This window comes from Suncus etruscus, chromosome 11 (genome assembly GCF_024139225.1).
Source record: "Suncus etruscus isolate mSunEtr1 chromosome 11, mSunEtr1.pri.cur, whole genome shotgun sequence".
Taxonomy (NCBI): domain Eukaryota; kingdom Metazoa; phylum Chordata; class Mammalia; order Eulipotyphla; family Soricidae; genus Suncus; species Suncus etruscus.
In genome coordinates this window covers 61,525,404-61,549,939 of record NC_064858.1, presented here as the reverse complement: position 1 = coordinate 61,549,939, position 24,536 = coordinate 61,525,404, and the positions used below count along the sequence as shown (strand labels likewise).

The following is a 24,536-nucleotide window of genomic DNA, read 5'->3' as shown; positions in this document are numbered from 1 at the left end:
TTAGATCTCCATTACTGCCTGGTGCTCCTAGGCACTACCAGGAGTGATCCCTAAGCAAAGAAAACCTCTGAGTACAGTTCAACATTTCCAAAATACAAAACTCAACCAAATTCCCCAAGAACAGTGCAGTCAATATTGACAGGGGAAATCCTAAGTCATACATACAGAGGCAAGGGTTTCCGTTCTGACCTTGGTCTGGCAGGACTCTCTCCACTGTGGTCATGGTCTCTTAGGCAGGTGAGCACCTCCAGGCACCAAGGCCATATTCAAGCTTACGAGTTAGGGACAAAAAGGCTTTCTCCCATTTTGATCCAGAAAGAAAATCATGTAGTCTTATGGACTCCTCCTAATCAGTTCTCTATTCCCAGGGAGAGTGAAGCACACAACCTAAAAGTAGTCAGAAAGAGACCCCACGCTGGGTAGGTGCCCCCCCCCCACAGGCCAGACCTATGAGAGATGTATTTAAGGAGAGTCTCATGGGCCTGAATACATCTTTCAGCCTCACTTCCAGTGGCTCTGAAATGAAGAGTGTGTTGCCTCACTCTTTTCCATCCATCCCCAAAGACACAGTATCAGGTGCTTGCACGTGTAGTCTGTGGGACCCTAAGTCGATGCCTGTGGATCCAACCTGAACGAAAAAGTATCTTGGTACTCCTGGCACCAGTAGGTGTGTCTGGCTCCTTCCTGTCCTAATTACCCACTTGAAAACCTGAAGACTTGGGCTCACATCCACTTGGCAATCAGACCATCTTCTTTGCCCTCTCTGCCAGTCACTGTACATCCTCTGCCTTTCTGGCCTTCATCCACTTTGTCCACGTGGAGGAAATCTGACTATGTGTACCTGCCCCATTACTCCCCCTACCACGATCCTAGAAAATTCTAGTCCCACCTACTCCCAACCCCCAACAACAAAAATCTGCCCCCAGAGAAAAACAACTGCATTCACTGGAATCCTCAGAAGCCTAAAGTCCCTCATCTTCTTTTAAACAAAGTCAGTTTTCTAATTGGCTTCTCTGCTGTCTCTATGGCACAAGCCAGAATCAGAAATTCTGCTCAAGCAAGAAAAAGGCATCTGGTTTGGAAATCTAAGCACCACCTCATTGTTGCTTTCAAAGATGCGATTCCAAATGATGCAGACAGGGGCTACATTTGTCCCCCAAATTGGTACTCATTGTTGAGAAGTACTAAATGCCCTCCTGGGACAGGATTCAGCCTTTCCCTCCCCCCTCATGGTTTTATATGGGACTTTCTGCGGCAGTTTCCTTTGGGTTTTGTCCAGGAGAGCCAAAAGTACTTGGCCTGAAGTCTACTGGGAAGGAACTTATCCCAACCTGGAAAATAAACAAGGTCCCCAGTGCTATCCACATACCCCTTTCTGGGGTTGCCTCTCTATTCCTCTGTCAAGGAGCTTTCTAAATTAATTCTAGGCATGTTCAGAGCAGTCCTATGAATCCAGCCAGGAGGGACAGCTCCTCTGCTCTGTTCCACTGCTCGGAAAGAAGTAACATAACGTGACCGGTTTGATGAATGAGACCCCGGGGTGCTCATCTCGGGGGCAGCGGCTGCTGAAGCCAGAATGCTTGGGTTCAAATCATGAGTGATCTGTGTCTTCTTGGCATTCCGAGTTCCTGTATCCACCAAGTGGATGAGAAGCAAATACATCAGTTTTTGGTGCTAAGTACTCAGGAGAGAGCCTTGTGCATAATTTTGTTTATAATTCATGTTTCATTATAATTATTATAATTATCATTATTATTTGTCTTGCTGGATCCTGAGAAAACTGAAAGAATGCATTTGGAACCTCAAGTTCCCATTCTAGAAATATTTATTTCCTTTTCAAAAAAAAAAAAAAAAGATGTTCTATCCAATTGCTCTCGATTTAAGCCTCATTTCCTAGTAATTCCATCAATCAACCAAGCATGCACCATGCAGAGGCAAAACTGACTCTATACCTGACTTACAGGCTGTCCCATTCTGCCCCACATGAGAACACAGTCCACATTTTTCCTTGAAGGAACACCCCAGCAGGCCCTACAGACCCATTAGAGCTCCCAGGGCCATGAAGCAATGCTAGAAGCCTTTCCAGCCCTAGCCAGACCCCAGATCCCCATTCTCAAACCTCATGACCAAGCAGGGAATAAAAACTAACAAGGGCTTTTCTTTCTCTTTCTCAGTGTCATTAAACTCACCTGAGTCCTCTGCCCCTTCTGCTGCTCTGAGTCTGCAGTGAAGTATGGAGTAGAAAGCTCAGGCAGGATTAGAACCAGAGGTGGTAAATTTACTCCCTAAGATATATCATCCCAAATAAAGAGCAAAGGGTTAGCAGAGTAAGGAGAAAGGCAGGGTGAACAGATAAATTTGAGCTCTGTGCAGGCCTTCCTGGATGATTCGGACCACCACAGCTCAGCTTCAATCTTGGAGTCCTCTGAGATTGTCCTCTGACAGCAACATGAAAAATCTCTGTGCCCTTCTCTTCCCACCCTCCCTGTCCCTTCCATTATTTGGATGAAGCCCACATCCAAGAGTTCCCAATTTTCTCCAATGTTCTCAACTAGACACATTCAACTAGCATGGAGAGCCCTGCAGGATTTTTTAGGACCAGGCCGGTTCTCTAGTCTGTAGATGTGTATTGGTCCATTTCAGACTCCTCAGCTGGTGCCCCATGTAAGCAAAGGGCAGAATACAGCATCAGTCCAGTGCAGCAGAATTTATGGTCTACTCAGGGGTCTCAAACTCAATTTACCTGGGGGCCGCAGGAGGCAAAGTCGGGGTGATCCTTGTGTGCAAAGTCAGTAGTAAGCCTTGAACACTGGGGGGTATGACCCAAACAACTAAAACAACAAAAAAAGATTCCTCCAGGGCAGGGCCACAAAATGTTGTACGGAGGGCTGCAAACGGCCCGCGGGCCACAAGTTTGAGACCCCTGGTCTACTGAGAGGTGGAGTGGGGGTGACACACAGGAAAGCATGGGGTTTTGATGCTGTTCACCTTGGTATTTCATTTCATGAAACTGCTAACAGGAAAAGCTTAAGAGGTACATAAAACTCAGTGGGTGGGCCCCATCCCCACCACCTGTATTTCAATCAGGGTTCACAGGAGGAAGGTTACAGCTCCATCCATTCAGAAGCAAACAGACCACAAATTGAAAAATAAAATCTGGCCTGGGACTGGAGAGATAGAAGACAACCTCAGCTCAGTCCATGACACTGCAGGGTCTCTGAGCACAATTAAGGTTCCCTCCTGAGCATAGAGTTAGGAGTAGCCCCTGACCACTGGGTATGGTTCAACCTACTAGCACTTGGAAAACACTTCGTAGACAACATTGTGGAGGTAATGCTTACATTTGTTTTCAGAATAAACCTCATGCAGCCTGTTTGAAAAGTTGTATGGAGGTTACTTAAGACTTTAATGTGCAATTACCATATGATCTAGAAATCCCACTTCTGGGTATATACATAGAGTTGAAATCAGGAGCTCAGTCTCTGTACACCACTGTTTATAGTGGCACCATTCACAATAGCCAGAAGGTGGAAATAGTCCAGATGTCCATCCATCAGTGAACAGATAAAAAACAACAAAAAAGATCCCTAGAGTCAGAACAGTAATACAGTGGGTATGGCACTTGCCTTACATGCTGCCAACCAGGTTCAACCCCCAGTATCCCATATAGCCCCCTGAATTCCACCAGGATTAATTCCTGAGTGCAGAGGCAATAGTAAACCCATAAGCAGTACCAGGTGCTGTCCAAACAAACAAACTCTTTTTCAGCACATCCTTTGGCCCATTGTGAATAGGCTTAAATCCTCAGAAGCACTTCATTCATTAATTCATTCATACAAGAGGTCCCAGCAATTTACAAGTAGTTACTGTTGGCATTTTCATTTTTGTGAACAGAAAACAGTGCACAGAGATTACATATAAGTTGCAGCCAGATATCCCTGATCATCAAAAGGGGCTGGGGCTCTGAAAAATAGGATTATACAAAAGGAATGTATAGCAGACTGTCCCCAAAGACTTTAATTCTTCAAAGCATGAAGATGAACTTGGAGACCAACCTCACATCACACAGATCACCTTGAAGGATTTCTCATCTCCAGTACAAAGCTAAACTCTGCACATTCATCACTGGTCAAATAAGACATGTGTGTTTAAAAAAAAATGGGGTGAGTGGGGGTCTGAGAGATAGCATGGAGGTAAGGCTTTTGCCTTGCATGCAGAAGGACCGTAGTTCAAATCCTGGCATCCCATATGGTTCCCCGTGCCTGCCAGGGGCGATTTCTGAGCTTAAAGCCAGGAGTAATCCCTGAGCGCTGCTGAGTGTGACCCAAAATCCAAACCAAAAAAAAAAAAAAAAATGGGGTGAGAGGAACAGGCTGCTGAAACAGAATCCCAAAAACTCCTTTTACTTAGAAAACATTCTGCAGATGGGGATAAAAATATACATTCCACCCCTCTCTTGCAAACAGATACAATGTTCTTCCAAGACACTGGGGCTGCTTTATAAGTCACTTGGAAGCTCCAAAGCCAGCTCATTTCATTGAAAATAAAAATGTGTGCTTCTGACCTGACTTCAACCTTCATTCACTGAGCAAGATTACCTTAATGGGAAGGTTCAGTTTCCAATTTAATTCTTCAATCTCTATCTCTCTCTCTCCTCTCTCTCTCTCCTTTCTCTCTCTCTATCTCTCTCTCTCTATCTCTCTCTCTCTCTCTCTCTCTCTCACACACACACACACACACACACACACACACACACACACAAATACAGTATTAAGCCCTGAGCACTGCCAGGTGTGGCACCAAAACAAAAAGAAGAAAACAATAGGGAAAAGATGTGGGAGGAAAGTGACCCCCACAAACACACACAAACACACACACATACTACACTCCCACACACACTTTCACACACAGGCGCAAACACACAAAATGTCAGAGAAATTCATTTTTTCAGAATGAAACTATGTCATTTTAAGGCATCAGAATTCTTCCTGGTTCTCCACAAACCATCCATCTGGAATCCTCACTGCCTCCAGTCCTCATTTGCTCCCTAATTAGGCAGGACTGAGCCTTGGCACTCAAGAAGTGGCCACTACCGGTTCACCCATTTGCAAGTTTCCCTCAGAGAGGGTCACAATCAGCCAATGGGATCTGCTTGTCCTAAGTCTGGCTCTGAGTAAGCCAGACTCAGAGAGGACAAGAGAGGCCTCGGAATCAGAGGTCTGCCCTGAAACGATGACTTGGGGCCCGTCACTTTCCCCCACATGCTCTCCCATTTGTTTTCTGGCAGTGCTCAGGGCTCACTCCTGACTCTGCACTCAAGGACCACTCCTAATGGGGCTCAGGGAACCATATGAGATTCAGGAAATAGAACAAAGTAAAATTAAGCCTCATGCAAAGTGAGCACCCTACTAGCAGTACAAACACTCCAGGCCCCTCTCCCTTCCGTTCTTTCCTCTGCAAAAATTTGTCTTCCCAGCTCCACACCCCACTTCACCTCATCGCCCTGGACAAAAAATAAAAATAAAAATGGTAAGAGATAAAAAAAAAAATGGTAAGAGATGGGCCCGGATAGATAGCATGGAGGTAGGTAGGTAGGTAGGGCATTTGCCTTGCATGCAGAAGCATGGTGGTTCGAATCCCAGTATCCCATATGGTCCCCTGAGCCTGCCAGGAGCGATTTCTGAGTATAAGAGCCAGAAGTAACCCCTGAGTGTTGCCAGGTGACCCAAAAACAAACAAACAAAAAATTGTGAGAAATAAGGACAGAACCAAAGCAAAACTTTTTATCTAGGAATTGATGGTTCTTGGCTAAAAGAGAGTTACTTTCTCTAAATCCAAAATATACTACCTATTATGGATTCTAAGTCAGGATACATTTTTAACACAGGTCAGTCTGACAGTAAGCATTATTTATGAATTTCGGTGATCTCTGTGCCTTGAGAACTGTTCAAAGCTACCAAGTGTCTCACTTTCCATTTCAGTCCATCATGCACAATTACAACCATCCATTTAGGAATATGAGGCAGTCTTTAGCTTTCCCTGATTGATGTATCATGCCCTGTGTAGCTTCCTCCATCCTTGCACAACTAAGCATCTCCACAGTCTTCCTGAGCATCCTGCTTTTACAAGGTAATCCCTACTCCAAACATTTCCTATTACTAGCAGGGGTCCTAAAAATTTTTAAACAGGGGGCCAGTTCACTGTCCCTCAGACCATTGGGGGGTCTGACTATAGTAAAAACAAAACTTATGAATGAATTCTTATGCACACTGCATATATCTTATTTTGCAATGGAGAAACAAAACAGATACAAATACAATATGTGGTCCGCGGGCCATAGTTTGAGGACCACTGTGTCTTAGGGATCTCAGTCCAATTTTTTTTTTTTTTTTTTTTTTTTGGTTTTTGGGCCACACCCGGCGTTGCTCAGGGGTTACTCCTGGCTGTCTGCTCAGAAATAGCTCCTGGCAGGCACAGGGGACCATATGGGACACCGGGATTCGAACCAACCACCTTTGGTCCTGGATCAGCTGCTTGCAAGGCAAACGCCGCTGTGCTATCTCTCCGGGCCCTCAGTCCAATATTTAAGAACTGTTTTTCCTCCTTTAAATCCATCTCTCTAAATTTAATTCATAAATTATAGCAGTTGTAGTTGCAAGTTGCAGTTATCTGATAAATACTGGGTTTGGTGCCTTAAATGAACTACTTTATAAAAATCTCTCAAGAAGAAGCACTAAGTCAGGACTAGTCCCAGTGTGTGTGTGTGTGTGTGTGTGTGTGTGTGTGTGTGTGTGTGTGAGAGAGAGAGAGAGAGAGAGAGAGAGAGACAGAGAGAGACAGAGAGAGATACAGAGAGAGACAGAGGGAGAAACAGAGACAGAGAGAAACAGAAACAGAAAGAAATAGAGAGAGAGAGAAAAACAGACAGAGAGAGACAGAGAGACAGGGAAGAAAGAGAAAAACAGTAATAAGAAAGGAGAGAATAAAAATATCTGCCACTGAGGCAGGCTACAGGGGGGCACAGTGGAGGGGGAGCTAGAGGGAAACTGGGGACATTAGTTGTTGTGTATGTAAATATTTTAGGGAATTATTATGTTACTGACCCTACCCTGATCGGTGATTGTGCCCTACCCTAGGGTGTGACCTGGCATTTTGCCCCCACCCTAGGGTAGTACCTGATTCTGCTTCCACCATTGGGTGGTATCTGATCCCACCATTGGGTGGTACCTGATTCTGGGGGATAAAAACAAGGGTCTGGGGAAGGCGAGAGGCTTTTGACTGGAACTGATGCTGAGGCTTTGGGCTTTAGTCTTATCCTCCGAATAAAGCTGAATGTTCACAAGCCTGACTGTCTGCTAGCTTTTTAACCTCCGCTTCACCTCAGAACCGTCAGCTGGATGGGGTGGCAGACACGTGCTCCAAGCTGGAGGGGAAAGACCTCATCCTACATCTCTCCATCAGTCAACCTCTTCAAGGGCTGACTTCCAAATTAATGACGCCCGAACAGGCTGAACCTGGACCCTCAATAACTGTAAGTGAAATACTTCATTGGAAATTTCCTCTGCTGACCATTAAATGGTTTCTGTGGTTAGTCATGTGGATTCTGCCACCTTTTTTCTTACACATTGGTTCTCTAGTATACAAGTGGATTATTCCATTTTGTTTAAAACTAATTGGTTTTGATCTAAGGACAATCACTGCAGTTGGATGGTTGTGGTCTATATTTCAAATGAAAATTGCAGTGTCTCCAGCCATCATAGTTTGTGGGATTTCTGTGTTGGCTCACGTTATTACTGTGAGCATAATTATTAGCTGGTATTTAGGAAACAGAAAGTGTGGAAATGGTGAGGCTAAAACCAGAATGAATAATAAGGAAATCTATCTGACGAAAACTCAGACCAAGATGCGGGCTGACGAATCCAGCCCCACCATCAACAATATAGAAATTTTTGCTGGAAGAAAATCAACTCGGAAATTTAAGCATGATTCTAGCAAATCGCATGACAGTAGTGACTCAGACAATGATCAATCTCCAGTACTAACTCCAGAAGTGAGGCCTCATTCTATTCACAAAATTGAATCGCACAACAGTGCAGATTCAGATGATGAACCACACACACGGCCTCAGAGCTCTATTCAGAGTAATTTTGCTAATCCGGCCTCATCCCCTTTACACAGGGTAAATGTTTCTAACTATGTACCCTATCAGATGGAAGAATTAGATCGGTTTAAAAAAGCATGTAAAGAGTATGGGCCAAAATCGCCATAAGTGTGGAGACTAAGACTTTGGAGTCATAACTCATCTTGGACTTCGTATGATTTTAAAAGAATCGCTGAAATATGCCTGTCGTCTAAACAGCCAACTGAATGAAAAACGTACTATTCAGAAGGTGTAAAAGCCAAATTATATAGCCTGGATGGTACAAAAAAGCAAGTGGCAGGTGTTACTCTATCGTATGAATTATTGATGTCAGAAAATCAATTTGCAAATATTCAGACACAAGCAGCTTTACCTAAAGAAATCTTAATTTTAATTAGGGATATTGCATTCTCATCATGGGAAAAATTGATTCTAACAGCATTGGTAGAGGAAACTTTTTAAAAATTACCCAAGACCCTTATGAGTCATATGCAAAGTTTGTAGGTAAGAGTAAAGATGCTCTGAAGTTACAAGTCGAAGATGAGGAGATGAGAAACTTCCTAGTAAAATCTTTGGCTTATCATAACGCAAATTCGGCCTGTAGATTAGTATTGAATACATTAAGTGAAAAGGCAGATGTGAATGATTTCCTTTATGCCTGTCAAATGCCTATGGGGAACCCCAACCCCCACCCCACTTAGACTCAGTACAAACCTTCCCAGTTACCAAGGGAACGATGCCTTACTCCCCTAGGGGACAGGACACTTTCCGTAAACCAGGTCTTTGCCCAAAATGCAAATGGGCGAAAGATTGCAGATCCAGAAACCTCATTGATAATAACCTAAGTAGAGGTTTCAACACAGTCCCCAGGAGGCAAATCACCTGCTACCACTGTGGAAAACAGGGGCATATCAAAAGAAATTGCCATTTCCTTATAAATTCAGCTCCTCAAGCACACACATACAAGATGCAGGGAAACGCCCATAGGGTCTCCCCCTGGGCCCTTCCAAATCAGGGGTAAAGCTCACAGACAATAATCCTTCCAAGCCCAGCCCAAGAAAATTCATGGCATAAGGGAATTATTCACACCAGGGAGTGCCGGATTAGACATATTATGCCCAGAGGACATTTCAATTTACCCAGGAGCATGCCCTAACATGTTAGAAACTGGCATTGTGGGTCCGCCACCCCCAGACACTATGAGTTTGATTCTTGCCAGAAGTTCCCTCAACATAAAGGGTATATCAATAACCACTGGTGTCATTGACTCAGATTCTATGGGAGAAATCATTGTAGTTATTACTGTACCAGTTACATGGACCTTTAAAAAAGGAGAAGTGATTGCCCATATAGTAATAGTGCCTTATGTCAAATTTGGGACTTCAGATAAGACTAGAATTGGAGGTTTTGGAAGCACAGATCCAGGTGTGCTAAAAACCCAATCGTGGCTCTAGTTACTAAATGTAAAGATGAACACCCAATGATCAAACTTCACTTGGAAGAGCAACCCTTTCACGGAATGATAGATACGGGTGCTCAGGTTACCGTAATTTCTGATAAAGAATGGCCAGAAAATTGGCCTCTTCAGGAAATTCCGTATTCGCTCGAAGGAATTGGAGGCCTAAGCTCCTGTCTGTTGAGTACGAGGACTATGATATTTTACGGCCCAGAAAATCAAAAAGCAATAATCAGACCTCACGGGGGCCCATTTTCACCATCACTGTGGGGCCATGACCTACATAAACAGTGGAAAGCAGAATTCCACATCCCATTAGCTCCAGAAGAGCCCAAACCTTCTTTTGATTTAAAAACCCAAAATTTTTAGTAGGGGCTACTACCTAAAAACACCAGCACCAATAAAAATAAAATGGAAATCTGACGAACCAATTTGGACAGGTCAGTGGCCCCTTAAAACTGATAAATTAAAGGTGCTGACAGAATTAGTGGAGGAACAGCTAAGTTTAGGACATATTGAACCATCTTTTTCTCAATGGAATTCACCTATATTCACTATAAAAAAGAAATCCGGTAAATGGAGACTTTTGATGGATCTTAGAGCTGTAAATTTATCCATGATACCTATGGGCAAATTGCAGACTGGTTTACCATCACCTGTAGTTATTCCAAAGGAATGGCCACTAATTATAATTGATCTGAAAGACTGCTTCTACCATATTCCTATCCACCCAGATGATAAAAAAACGTTTTGCATTCTCAGTTCCTTCTCTCAATAATACCCATCCCTGCAGACGTTTCCAATGGACTGTTCTCCCCCAAGGCATGCTGAATTCCCCAACCATGTGTCAGTTTTTTGTAGATAAGGTTTTGAGCCCTGCTCGTGAAAAATTTCCACAAGTCATGATATTTCATTATACAGATGATATCTTGCTCACAATGAACAATGAAACAGATTTACAGGACTTATACTCTTATGTTATTAACTGTTTACAAACATCAGGACTGAAAATAACTTTAGAAAAAATACAGATAATGCCACTGTATCAATATTTGGGTTTTATTTTGGACCGGACGTCTATACATCCACAAAAAATTTCTATCAAAGAAAAAAACCTCAGAATGCTTAATGATTTTTCAGAGACTTTTAGGTGATGTAAATTGGCTCCGCCCTGCACTAGGAATCCCGAATGCAGAGTTATCTAATCTGTTTAAAATGTTGGAGGGTGACCCTGCTTTAGATAGCCCAAGAAACTTAACAACAGCTGCCAAAAATGAATTGGACATCTTCTTGAGCAGATTACAAAAATTGTTTCTCTTAAGATTGTTCGGGATTCCCCTATTCCCAATGCCAAGGTTTTTTACATCGATGGATCCCAAATTGGAAAAGGAGGAATAACCGGAGATAGCATTAATGTGACCATAGATACCAAATATAAATCTGCACAGAAAGTTGAATTAGCAATGTTTATTTACCTATTAGAAAATGTATCTGAAGCCATGAATATAGTTTCTGATTCTTTGTATGTGGTAAATTTATGTCATGTGATAGCCACTGCTTTCCTTAATGCTAATAACCCGATCATACAGTACTTACTTAAACGATTACAGCAGCTTCTTCAAAAACAAACTGAGCCCATCTTCATCACACATATTAGAGCCCATTCAGGTCTTCCAGGACTGATGGCTCAAGGAAATAAAACTGCTGACTTGCTAGCAATGCCTATATTTAAATCACCTGTAGAGGAACATTCAGCCCTACACACAAATGCTCACTGTTTACATGTGAATTACCAAATTCCATGGAGGCAAGCTAGAGAAATTGTAGAAAACTGCAACATATGTGCACCATTAACAAAAAAAGACTCACATAGCTGGAGCAAACCCAAGAGGCTTACAGTCTAACGAACTTTGGCAAATGGATATAACTCAAACAGATTTATTTCCAAGAAAACTTTATCTTCATGTTGTGGTGGACACTTATTCTCGTTTTATGTGGGCAATTCCCATGTCTTCTCAAAAATCTAAGGCTGCTTGTAGTTTTCTTTTACAATGTTTTTCTGTGATGGGTATTCCATATTCTATAAAAACTGATAATGGGCCAGCCTATGTTAGCAAAACTTTTGAATTTTTTGTAAAGAATGGCAGATAAGACATCTTAACAATTAGTGGCTGGAAATGTGCACTGGTAAAGGGTCTTGAACATTGACTGAGACTCAATCATGAATAACTTTGTAACTGTGTATCTCATGGTGATTCAATCAAATAATTTTTCATTTGTTTGTTTTGAGGGCACACCCAGCAGTGCTCATAGGTTACTCCTGACTCTACATTCAAGAATCATTCCAGGCAAACTCAGGGGACCATATGATCACCATAAAGGTGATCAAGCCTGGGTCAGCCACATGCAAGGCAAATGTCCTACCTGCTATACTGTTGTTCTGAGCCAATAATTTATTTAAAAAAAAATTTTGTAAGACCTCACAGAGAGATAAATATTGCTAGCCATATTTGCTAGAAACAGAAATAGAGATGGCAAGCAACTTGTCCACAGACACACAGCAAGCAGCTACATAGTGATCCCAGCCCTGAACTATCTGTTATTACAAAACAAAGTGGTATGTGGGGCAATCAGCAAGTGCGGGTCAGCGGGGAAAAAACGGTTTAATCAATAGGCAGATAAGACTGTCTTTCCAAACTCTGCTGCCCGCAGCTCAGCTATGTAATCTGGGAGCCCCTCCCCCTGACCCTCTGTCCTCACACTCAATTCTTCTTCTAAATGAGCAAAGTAACAGTATGGGTAGGACTGGAAACAAGGGAGCTGACCCTCTCCCCACAAAGTTAGCTAGCCCAACTGACTCTTAGAGTTGAGGCAAAACAATCCGCAGATCTTTTTGGAAAGCAAGTAATCCCCCTCCCACCCACCCCCTGCAATTTGCAGTGGAGCTTGGGGATACCAGGGATTGATCAAACCTGACTCTACTACATACAGGGCACAAATGCCTTGCCTGGTGTATGGGTGTATGATCTCTCCATTACAGGGGACTTTAGTAAGAGGCAGGGTGAAGGGCCAGAGATATAGACACCCTGCATGCAATGGATTGGGTTCAATCCTCAGTACACTACATGGTTTCCTGAGTGCTTCCAAGAGTGATTCCTGAGTGCAAAGCCAGAAGTAACTCTTGAGCATCACCAGGTAGAACCTAAAAATCAAATAAATAAATAAATAAATAAATAAATAAATAAATAAATAAATAGATAAATAGATAAATAAATAAATAGAAGCAGACTGAAACTGAATAGAGGTATCTCAGGGACAGAAAGGTTTCCATCCTATCTGGTACACATTCCTAGGTGGGTGGCACTCTTGGCAGCACACACAATGAGAAAGATTAGGAAGGTTCAATCCCAGTGAAAACTGGTATGTGGGTCTGAGATACAGGGATGAGTAGATCTATGGTAAGGGGGAACCCTGACATTCTGAGTGAATATGACTTCTGTGGTCACCCAAACCTGCTCAGTCCATCCGCAAGTCCCAATCTCCCACCTCCCTAACTTCCAAATTGCAAGACCCACCCCCAAAAGCAGGAATATCTGATAATTGATCACTGTCAGCCACACATCTCAAGGGACATGACCAAATGCAGCTACCACAAAGGGAGCTGGTCAGGATGGAAGGAAGCACAGCAGTGCAAACTTAGGGAACTAGTGCAGCTGTCCTGGGGACAGACCCTTGAGATGTAAGAGCACCAAGGAAAATGGGGATCAACATCTCATCATCACTGTCTAGGGTTCACTTTTCTTTCTCTAAATCTCAAAGCAGTCCAAAACATAAACTGCATGACAATTAAAAAGTCAAATATTGGGGCCGGAGAGAGATAGAACAGCGGTCGGGCATTTGCCTTGCATGCAGACTATGGTTAAAATGCTGCCATCCCATATGGTCACCCAAGCCTGCTAGGCACGATTTCTGAGCGTAGACCAGGAGTAGCCCCTGAGCGCTGCCAGGTATAAACCCCCCCCCCCAAAAAAAGTCAATTTTTTCCCCCGCAGATCAGATAACTCCAAACTTCCAGGAGGGCCTGTGTGGGCCTGTGGTAGTCTTGTGCATAGGGTGAGGAGCCAAGAGGTCAAGCTGGGTCACCAACCTTAAACAAACAATTACTGGCTGGCCTCCTGCCCGTCATTCCTAAATCAGTGCTCACCCAACATGAGGCATGCATGAGGCTTGGGGTTCCAAATCCATGCCCACCACCCTGGGATTTGCTGCTTTCAACTCCTGGGGTCTCACAACCACACCCCAATACAAGATGCCATCTTCCTAAACTACTGGAAAACATAAGACCCAGATATGGAACTCAACAATCGAGTACCTGCCTTCATAAGGCAGGCCCAGGGCTTACTCCCTAGCACTAGACACACAAATAAACAAAATAAAATAAAATAAAACCAGGGCCAGGAAGCAGCTTAACAGAGCAGGACACATGCTTTGCATGCCAGAGGCTCCTGTGCAATCCCCGGCACTGAGCTAGTCCCTCAAGTGCCAACAGGAAAGCCCCCGGGGCACAAAACCAGGAACAGCCCCTGACTAGCACTTGGTGTAGCCCCACATCAAAAGCAATCACAGTAACAACAATAAAAATAAGTGTATTTGCCAGATAGGTGATGTTGCTCCGTGGTGGAGCACTTGCTATGCATGTATGAAACTCTGAGTTCAGTCATTGGCTGATGTATACACACACACTCACATACTCACATACACACACAGATACATATATTCATATGCACTCACTCACATTCACAAACACATACTCATCTGCATGCACTCACATATATTCACACACATACACTCCCATACGCATACTCTCACACATTCATACACTCACAAAGACTTTCTCACACACTGGAGCTCTCCATTTTCCATCCCATTCCAAAGTGAAATGATGATGAAAATCTCAACAACTCCTTTTTGCTCCCACCGTGTGTGTGACGTGCCCAGTAACCAAAGTTTGTTGTGGACTTGCCAGGACCCAACACTGAAAGAAAGAGTGGCCTCCAAACAGAGTCCCCGTGGACTTCTAGAATGTTCTTCTGTGGGACTAATGTCATTAGGACATCTGCCTGTGACTCAGACTCAATTTTCCAAAGATCTCGGATTTCCAGCTACAAAGGCTAGAACTAGACCCTTACTGCCACTGAACTATGTGGGGGCCAGAGGTGGGGCAGGGAGAAAAGCTTTTTTCAGGCCCTCTGACCAATTTTATTGTGGAGCAGGAGGGCCTGCATGGAGCCCTCACCCATGCAAAGTTACTCTCTACTACCAAGCTCTGTCCCCAGCAAAATAGCCACTATCAAAGGCACATTTCACCAGCAGGAGAAATGACATGAATGTCCTCATTATCCAATCAGCCAGTGGTTCCTCTACTGGTGCATGGACTGTACAGGCTCCTTAAAACTGAAAGCTCCTCTGAGCCCACTGCTACTATCTCCATTCCTGGAGGCAGCAAGGCACGAAGCAACATTCAAACTGCAGAACCAGAAGTGTTACCAAGATGGAGGAGGCCTCACAATCAAACAAAAAAGTAGGGATACATGATGTCCTGGGCTAATGTGAAGGTCCAGAGAGGAGAGGAAGAAGGGGAGTCATGATAAAGGAGACAAGGCCTCAGAGTCTACTCTTTAAGCATCCGGCACACAGTCTGGCTAACAGCATGAAGGCCCTATACCCAGGCAGGATGGACTAACCCCAGGGAAGGTTTTCTAGAACAGATACCAACTTAGCTAATGGCTGGGTGTATAGACTCAGCCACCAAAATGAAAGTAACTGTAATTAACAGTCTTCATCTGCCCCCAAAAGTGTAAGGAAGTAGCCACTATATTATTGAAGGCTTAAAGGACCCTATGGGAATCCTGGGGTCAAACCAGGGTTAGCCACATACAAAGAAAGTGCCCTACCTCTGTGCGATTGCTCTGGCCCCACTTTATCATTCTTTATCCGCTGTTGGAGTAATGAGTTTTTACACTATTTAGGATAATTCTTCTTCGCTTGTACTTGTCTCACCTCTTGATTGAAACACTACCCCTTATCCATGGGGGTGGTCTTACTCTACCAATAAAGATCTTGGGTCTGAGAGACTACTTTCTGTTTCCACTCTACAGCTAGCCTGTCTGGCTGCTGGCATCTGCTGCTTGCAGAGAGCTTATGGAAGTTTCTAAACCTGCTTTTTCTCCCTAACCTTGTGGGAATTATATGCTATATTGGTGTTGCTTCCAGACCCACATTCCCTAATCACCCCAGGACTGGGACATGAGACTTCCACTTACAGTCCACCTCCAAAGCTGTTTCTTTCTCAGTCTTTCTAAACCCATGTCCCTTCCCTGTTTCTTAGTTCTTCTTATCCTCAGCAAGATTTGCCCAGATTCACTCTGTGCATTTCATAGCCAAAATAAAATAAGTTGAATGAATATGTTTTACTAAATAATCTCTCACATTTCCAAGTCATTTCCCTTCTCCATGTTGCTGACATGTCATGTTAAAGTTGGACTGAGAGATGGTTTTAAAGGAGAGTGAATGTAATATAATAAAAATGATTGTCCTTTGCAAGCAACTACATAGGACTCTAGAATCAATCTGCTTATTATAAACTTTGTATCCCAACCTCTGATCTCTTGCTCATGCCCCTGTATAAATTATGCATACATTATATTGTCTATAGTGCCCTTGCATGATCCTGTTAGGGAAATAAAGCCCCAGTTTATAACTCTGTGGCTCTATCTGGTTAAGTGAATATTGTCTCAGACAATATTTTCCTTCCAGCCCACTCAATCTGCTCAGATCTCCCCAAATGGAGCTCACTGGGGAGACAGCCACTCTGACAATAGGGACAGCACAGAACTTCCATTGCCACCATTCACAATTGAAGGCTTATGCTCCTTGAGGTAAGCAACATGGGCTTCTAGAATGTGGCACAGTCACAATGCTAGGAGAGCTGGCTATGAGGTTTCAGGACACAAAGCCATGAAGGGAATGAGCAGATCATTTCACCAATCTTGCTGGGATGGTTGGCCACTCGAACCCAGGTGACCTAGCAGCCACCAGGGCACATGCTCGTACTCCCGTCAGGAGGGCACAAGTAGAAGCAGCCACAGGAAAGGAAAAGCATGATCACCCTGGAAGTTGCCTGGCAAAACAGCAGCAAGAGCACTGTGACAAAGGAAACTGACTGGAAACTACCCACCCCATCAGGCATGCGGAAAAAGGAGAAGGGGGCCGAGTATGTTCTTGTCATAGCCAGAGCTTCCAACCAGGAATGACCTCAGACTGGTGGAGTTTTCCTCCAGCATCCTCATGGCAGTGCCTTACACAGGTGCCATCCACGCTTCAGGTTTGTTCCTTTGCCAAATCACCTCTAAATTGAGTCATGAAAATGGGGCAGTGTCACTCCTCAGAAATGCAGCTTCTAAAATGTTTGCTCCAGAGACAGGCAGGAGGGAGAGTAGGTAGCAGGGTGGGAAGGAAAGTGGGACGTTGGTGGCAGGAAATGTGCATTGGTGAAAGGATGAGTTTTGTATATTGCATGACTGAAACTCAAACACAAACAACTTTGCATCTGTGGAAAAGTAAAAGCCAACTGTACTATAAACAACCTTATCACCAGGGTGTTTAAATAAAGTAATTTAAAAGAATAAAGAAAAAAAAGAAAGAAATGCAGGGGCCGGTGAGGTGGCACTAGAGGTAAGGTGTCTGCCTTGCAAGCGCTAGCCAAGGAAGGAACAGAACCTCCGGCATCCCATATGGTTCCCCCGAGCCAGTGGCAATTTCTGACCACTTAGCCAGGAGTAAATCCTGAGCATCAAACGGGTGTGGCCAAAAAACAAACAAAAAAACAAAAAAACATAAAACAAAAGAAAGAAATGGATTTTCCAGGGCGGGATTCAGAACATAAAAACCGGCCGGCAGACTGCTGCAGAAGCTGGATTCCCTGCTTGGGACATCAGGCGGGGAAAAGACACGAATCTAAGCCTGCGCAGAGGGGCCCAACTGTGAGTGTGAACTGTAAATATCTGTCTACTGTCCTCTTGTGTGAAACTCTTGGGATTGGAGCAAAAGAGGCTCCATCAGAGCACGGCCGCTCCGCTTCGCTACGCGGCCGTGCGCTCCTTCTAAGAAAAGAACACCATTGCAACAATAAGAAAAAATCACAATAAGAACTGTGCTATATCAGAGAAGCAAGCATTTCTCTCTGGACTGTCTTCTCTGTTGCATGCTCGGGCCTAAGATTTGACCCAGTGTGAGGCTTCATCCACGGAGGACTCCCCTCCCTTAGAGGCAAGCCAGCCCATCCAGAAAGGGAGGAGCCAGAGGAGTGTGCTGCCTACATCATATAGACAATGAATACCACCACAACACGTAGAAAAACCCACAATACAAGTGTGACAATGGGGAAACAACGCAGGCCAGCATCAGACATAGAGAATGAAGATGACAATTCTGAGGACCAGATAATGACTGAACAACTAATCAACCTCTCAGATAAGGACTTTAGACTAGCAATATGGAAGGTGCTCAACAGACTCCAAGAAACCATGGATCGAGTTGAACAGAACACTAATAAGAACCAAGAAAATATGAAGGCAGAAATGACAAAACTCCAAACTGAAATAACATGTCAAGTAACAGGACTGAAAAAGTCAGTAAACAAAGTGAATGACAAAATGGATAAGCTCTGGGACAGGGTATCAGAAGCTGAGAATAGACTTGGTGCTGTGGAAGATGAGATACATAACAATTCCATACAGCAGGAGAGATTGGACAAAAAACTTAAAGCAAATGAGCAGACAACGGAAAAATTAGTCAAAGAATGGGAACAGATGAAAATAGAAGTCTATGATAAGATCAACAGAAACAACTTAAGAATCATTGGCGTCCCAGAGACCCAGGGAGAAAAATCCCAGGAAGAATCAATGGTCAAGAACATCATTAAAGAGAAACTTCCAGAGCTAAAGAATATAGGTGATCAAATCCTGCATGCTCGAAGAGTACCAACCAAAAGAGACCCCAGAAAAACCACCCCAAGACACATCCTAGTCACAATGACAAATCCCACAGATAGAGACAGAATTCTGAAAACAGCAAGATCAAAAGGGGAAATTACATTCAAGCAAGCATCCTTGAGATTTACAGCAGACCTGTCACCAGAAACACTCAATGCCAGAAAGCAGTGGTGGGATATTGTGACAAGACTGAATGAAATGAATGCTTCACCCAGAATACTATACCCAGCAAAACTCACTTTCCGGTTTGACGGAAGAATACATGGTTTCACTGACAAAAAGCAGCTCAGAAACTTTACAGACACAAAACCAGTCTTAAGAGAAAAACTGAAAGACCTAATTTAAGACAAGACTAACCAAAAGACACCAAATTTCGATATAAAGATGGCATTAAATCCCAGGACAATTCTTTCTCTCAACGTCAATGGTCTAAATGCACCAGTCAAGAGACACAGAGTGGCTAAATGGATCAAAAAACTCAATCCAACCTTCTGCTGCCTACAAGAAACACACCTGAATAGTCAGAACAAACATAGACTCAAAATAAAAGGCTGGAGAAAAATCATCCAAGCAAACAACACCCATAAAAAAGCTGGAGTGGCCATACTAATATCAGATAATGCAAACTTTATACTCAGGAAGGTTGTAAGGGACAAAGATGGACATTTTATATTAATCAAGGGGTATATAGAGCAGGAAGAATTCACTCTCCTAAACATATATGCACCAAATGAGGGGCCAGCAAAATATTTAATACAACTGTTGACAAATCTGAAAAATAATATCAATAACAACACAATAATTGTGGGGGACCTTAACACGGCTTTGTCAACACTGGATAGGTCAACCAGACTGAAACCCAACAAGAATATACTAGACCTGAGGAGAGAAATGGAAGAAAGAGGCCTAGAGGATATATATAGGACACTCCACCCCCAGAAACCTGGATACACATTCTTCTCCAATGTACATGGGACATTCTCCAGGATAGACTACATGCTGGCACATAAAACATATCTCCATAATATCAAGAGGATAGAAATTTTGCAGACTACCTTTGCTGACCACAAGGCTCTGAAATTATTTGTGAATTCCAAAGGGACTCAGAAGAAAAACATTAACACCTGGAAGTTAAACAGCCTCATACTCAATAACCAGTGGGTCCGAGATGAAATCAAGGAGGAAATCAAAAGGTTCCCGGAAACAAATGACAATAAAGACACAAACTATCAGAACTTATGGGACACAGCAAAAGCAGTACTGAGAGGAAAATTTATAGCTTTGCAAGCACACATCAGGAAGGAAGAAGGAGCTTACCTGAGTAGCTTAATGACACAGCTAATAGAACTAGAAAGTGCTCAACAAAAGGACCCAAAAATAGGAAGACAGAAGGAAATAACAAAGCTGAGAGCAGAAATCAATGAAGTGGAAACCCAAAAAACAATCCGAAAGATCAACGAAAGCAGAAGTTGGTTCTTTGAAAAAATAAACAAGATTGATAGACCACTAGCAAACCTAACAAAGAAAGAGAGAGAGAGAAACTTGATAACTCGTATTAGGAATGAAAAAGGAGAGATCACTACTGATATGACAGAGATTCAAAGGGTAATCAGAAACTACTTTGAGAAACTCTACGCCACTAAAAATGAGAACCTGGAAGAAATGGATAAATTCTTGGACTCTTATAATCTTCCACGGTTGAAGGAAGAGGATGTAGCATATCTAAACACCCCCATCACCATTGATGAAATCAAAACGGTAATCAAAGGTCTGCCGAAAAACAAAAGCCCAGGCCCAGATGGATTCACTAATGAATTCTTTCAAACTTTCCAAGAGGAACTACTACCAATCCTGGCAAGACTCTTTCATGAAATTGAACAAACGGAAACACTTCCAAATAGCTTTTATGAAGCCAACATCACCTTGATACCTAAACCAGACAGAGATGCTACAAAAAAAGAAAATTACAGACCAATATCGCTGATGAATGCCGATGCAAAGATCTTCAACAAAATCCTGGCAAATAGGATTCAATGCCTCATTAAGAAGATCATCCACTACGATCAAGTAGGTTTCATCCCAGGAATGCAAGGCTGGTTTAACATCCATAAATCCATCAACATCATACACAACATCAATAACAAGAAAAATAAAAACCACATGATCATATCAATAGATGCAGAGAAAGCATTTGATAAGGTCCAACACCCATTCTTGATCAAAACTCTCAGCAAGATGGGAATGGAAGGAACCTTTCTCAATCTAGTTGAAGCCATCTACCACAAGCCAATGGCAAATATTATCCTCAACGGAGAAAAACTAAAAGCCTTCCCTCTAAATTCTGGTACAAGACAAGGCTGTCCTCTCTCACCACTCCTATTCAACATAGCACTGGAAGTACTTGCTATAGCGATTAGGCAAGAAAAAGATATCAAGGGAATTCAGATAGGAAAGGAAGAAGTCAAGCTCTCACTGTTTGCAGATGACATGATACTCTACTTAGAAAACCCTAAAGACTCCACCAAAAAGCTTCTAGAAACAATAGACTCATATAGCAAGGTGGCAGGCTACAAAATTAACACACAAAAATCAATGGCCTTTCTATACACCAATAGCAATAAGGAAGAAATGGACATTAAGAAAACAATCCCATTCACAATAGTGCCACACAAACTCAAATATCTTGGAATCAACTTGACTAAAAATGTGAAGGACCTATACAAAGAAAACTATAAAACTCTGCTCCAAGAAATAAGAGAGGACACGCGGAAATGGAAACGCATACCCTGCTCGTGGATTGGCAGGATTAACATCATCAAAATGGCAATACTCCCCAAGGCATTATACAGATTTAATGCTATCCCTCTAAAGATACCCATGACATTCTTCAAAGAAGTGGATCAGGCACTTTTGAAATTCATTTGGAACAATAAACACCCTCGAATAGCTAAAGCAATCATTGGGAAAAAGAATATGGGAGGAATTACTTTCCCCAACTTTAAACTGTACTACAAAGCAATAGTTATCAAAACAGCATGGTATTGGAATAAAGACAGGCCCTCAGACCAGTGGAATAGACTTGAATACTCAGAAAATGTTCCCCAGACATACAACCACCTAATTTTCGATAAAGGAGCAGGAAACCCTAAATGGAGCAGGGAAAGCCTCTTCAACAAGTGGTGTTGGCACAATTGGATAGCCGCTTGCAAAAAATTGAACGTAGACCCCCAGCTATCATCATGCACGAAGGTAAAATCCAAATGGATTAAAGACCTCGATATCAGCCCCAAAACCATAAGATATATAGAACAGCACATAGGCAAGACACTCCAGGACATTACAGGCATCTTCAAGGAGGAAACTGCACTCTCCAAGCAAGTGAAAGCAGAGATTAACAGATGGGAATATATTAAGCTGAGAAGTTTCTGCACCTCAAAGGAAATAGTGCCCAGGATACAAGAGCCACCCACTGAGTGGGAGAAACTATTCACCCAATACCCATCAGATAAGGGGCTAATCTCCAAAATATACAAGGCACTGACAGAACTTTACAAGAAAAAAACATCTAATCCCATCAAAAAATGGGGAGAAGAAATGAACAGACACTTTGACAAAGAAGAAATACAAATGGCCAAGAGACACATGAAAAAATGCTCCACATCACTAATCATCAGGGAGATGCAAATCAAAACAACGATGAGATACCACCTCACACCACAGAGAATGGCACACATCACAAAGAATGAGAACAAACAGTGTTGGCGGGGATGTGGAGAGAAAGGAACTCTTATCCACTGCTGGTGGGAATGCCGTCTAGTTCAACCTTTATGGAAAGCGATATGGAGATTCCTTCAAAAACTGGAAATCGAGCTCCCATATGATCCAGCTATACCACTCCTAGGAATATACCCTAGGAACACAAAAATACAGTACAAAAACCCCTTCCTTACACCTATATTCATTGCAGCACTATTTACCATAGCAAGACTCTGGAAACAACCAAGATGCCCTTCAACAGATGAATGGCTAAAGAAACTGTGGTACATATACACAATGGAATATTATGCAGCTGTCAGGAGAGATGAAGTCATGAAATTTTCCTATACATGGATGTATACGGAATCTATTATGCTGAGTGAAATAAGTCAGAGAGAGTTTTTAAGGGTTTTTAAGGGTTTTAAGAGAAATGAAAGACATTCTTGCAATAATAATTTCCAGACACAAAAGTGAAAAGAGCTGGATGTTCCAGCTCACCATAGGAAGCTCACCACAAAGAGTGATGAGTTTAGTTACAGAAATAACTACATTTTGAATTTTCCTTATAATGAGAATGTATGAGGGAAATGGAGAGCCTGTTTAGAGTACAGGCGGGGGTTGGGTGGGTAGGAGGGAGACTTGGACATTGGTGATGGGAATGTTGCACTGGTGATGGGTGGTGTTCTTTACATGACTGAAACCCAAAAACAATCATGTATGTAATCAAGGTGTTTAAATAAAAAATAAAAATTAAAAAAAAAAAAAAAAGAAGAGAGAAAAAAAAAAAAAAAAAGAAAGAAAGAAATGCAGTTTCTGCAAAACAAGGCCTAAGCACTCAACAAACTAAGACTGCAAAATGTTATTCCTCATGTCTAATACTTGAGAAACCAGGGTGCAAATAAAAGGAACCTAAACAAAAGCTCCCAAGAGATCAGTCTCCAAATTCATCCACATTTTGCAGCTGGAGCTGAGGAGAGTTTGAGAAATGTCATGTTTGAGGTGAGGACACAGCCTGCCCATTCCTTCCTTCTGAAGGGACATCCAGGTGACAGAGCAGTCTCCCCACTCCTTGGGGAGATCAGGAAAACTTCAGACATGCTTCCAAAGTGATGGAAACCAATTTAAATGTCACTCCATGAGGGGTCACAGCAATAGCAAGACAGGTAGGGCATTTGCCTAGCATCTGGCCAACCCAAGTTTGATCCCCAGCATCCCAGATGGTCCCTGAGCCTGCCAGGATTGATTTCTGAGTACAGAGCCAGGAGTAACCCTTGAGCACAGCTGGGTGTGCCTCCCCACAAATAAAAAGTCACTCCATGAGAAGCAGAAAGCTCATAAAATCGAAACAGCTGGAACCAGGGATTGCCCAGAGCATAGCACCTCAAGTTTAATGTCCAGTACCACCGCACATACCAGGTTTGTTCTTGATAAGAAAGTGTGCTTGAGTCAGGGTTGAGGCAAAACCTCAATACCGAGTTCAATTCCTGCATTGGATGCCCCATCTCAGCATTGCTGGGGAGGGTAATTCCCACACCAAAAAACTGTATGCCAGTACTTCAACCCAAATTCAAGCACATGAACTTCACAACCAAATAAGTCAGCTCTGATCACTCAAAGGACAGGGGACATTTTTTTTTTAATTATTTTTAATGTTAACTGCTAATTAGGAACCAAGAGCAAGGAAAGTCTAACTGCAACTTGGAAAAATGCTGCTGGAAAAATCTTCTTGCTCTCTTCCCTGGCTCAGAAGTCGAATCCTGACAATTGCTAAGGAAACTGCAACCTGCAGACCTGAAGGCCCCCCTTCACACCCCACAACCCCATCTCTGTGGGTAGGTCTTGGACGCCACCAAAGGTCTCTGAGGAGAGGAAGAATCCACGTGTTTATATCCCTCTGGTTTGATTATATATATACATATATATGTATGTATAAATATGTATGTATATATACATATGTATGTATGTATGTATTATTTGGTTTTTCTTTTCAAGCAAATCAATGAACCCAAGACCTTCCTCCTTTCATAATAGACTCACTCTTCCACTGACATAATCTTTTGTTTATTTATTTGGGTTGGTTTTCAGAACTTGTGGTGTTCAGGGATTTCTCATGACTCTGAGCTCAGGAATA

The 24,536-nt window shown here is 42.8% G+C and overlaps 1 protein-coding gene across 2 annotated transcripts in view; it reads right to left on the bottom strand.

Annotated features, from left to right (window-relative positions):
* CHST11 (carbohydrate sulfotransferase 11) overlaps nt 1–24,536 on the bottom strand; it is a 232,233-nt gene that overhangs the window by 116,951 nt on the left and 90,746 nt on the right. The window lies entirely within an intron of this gene.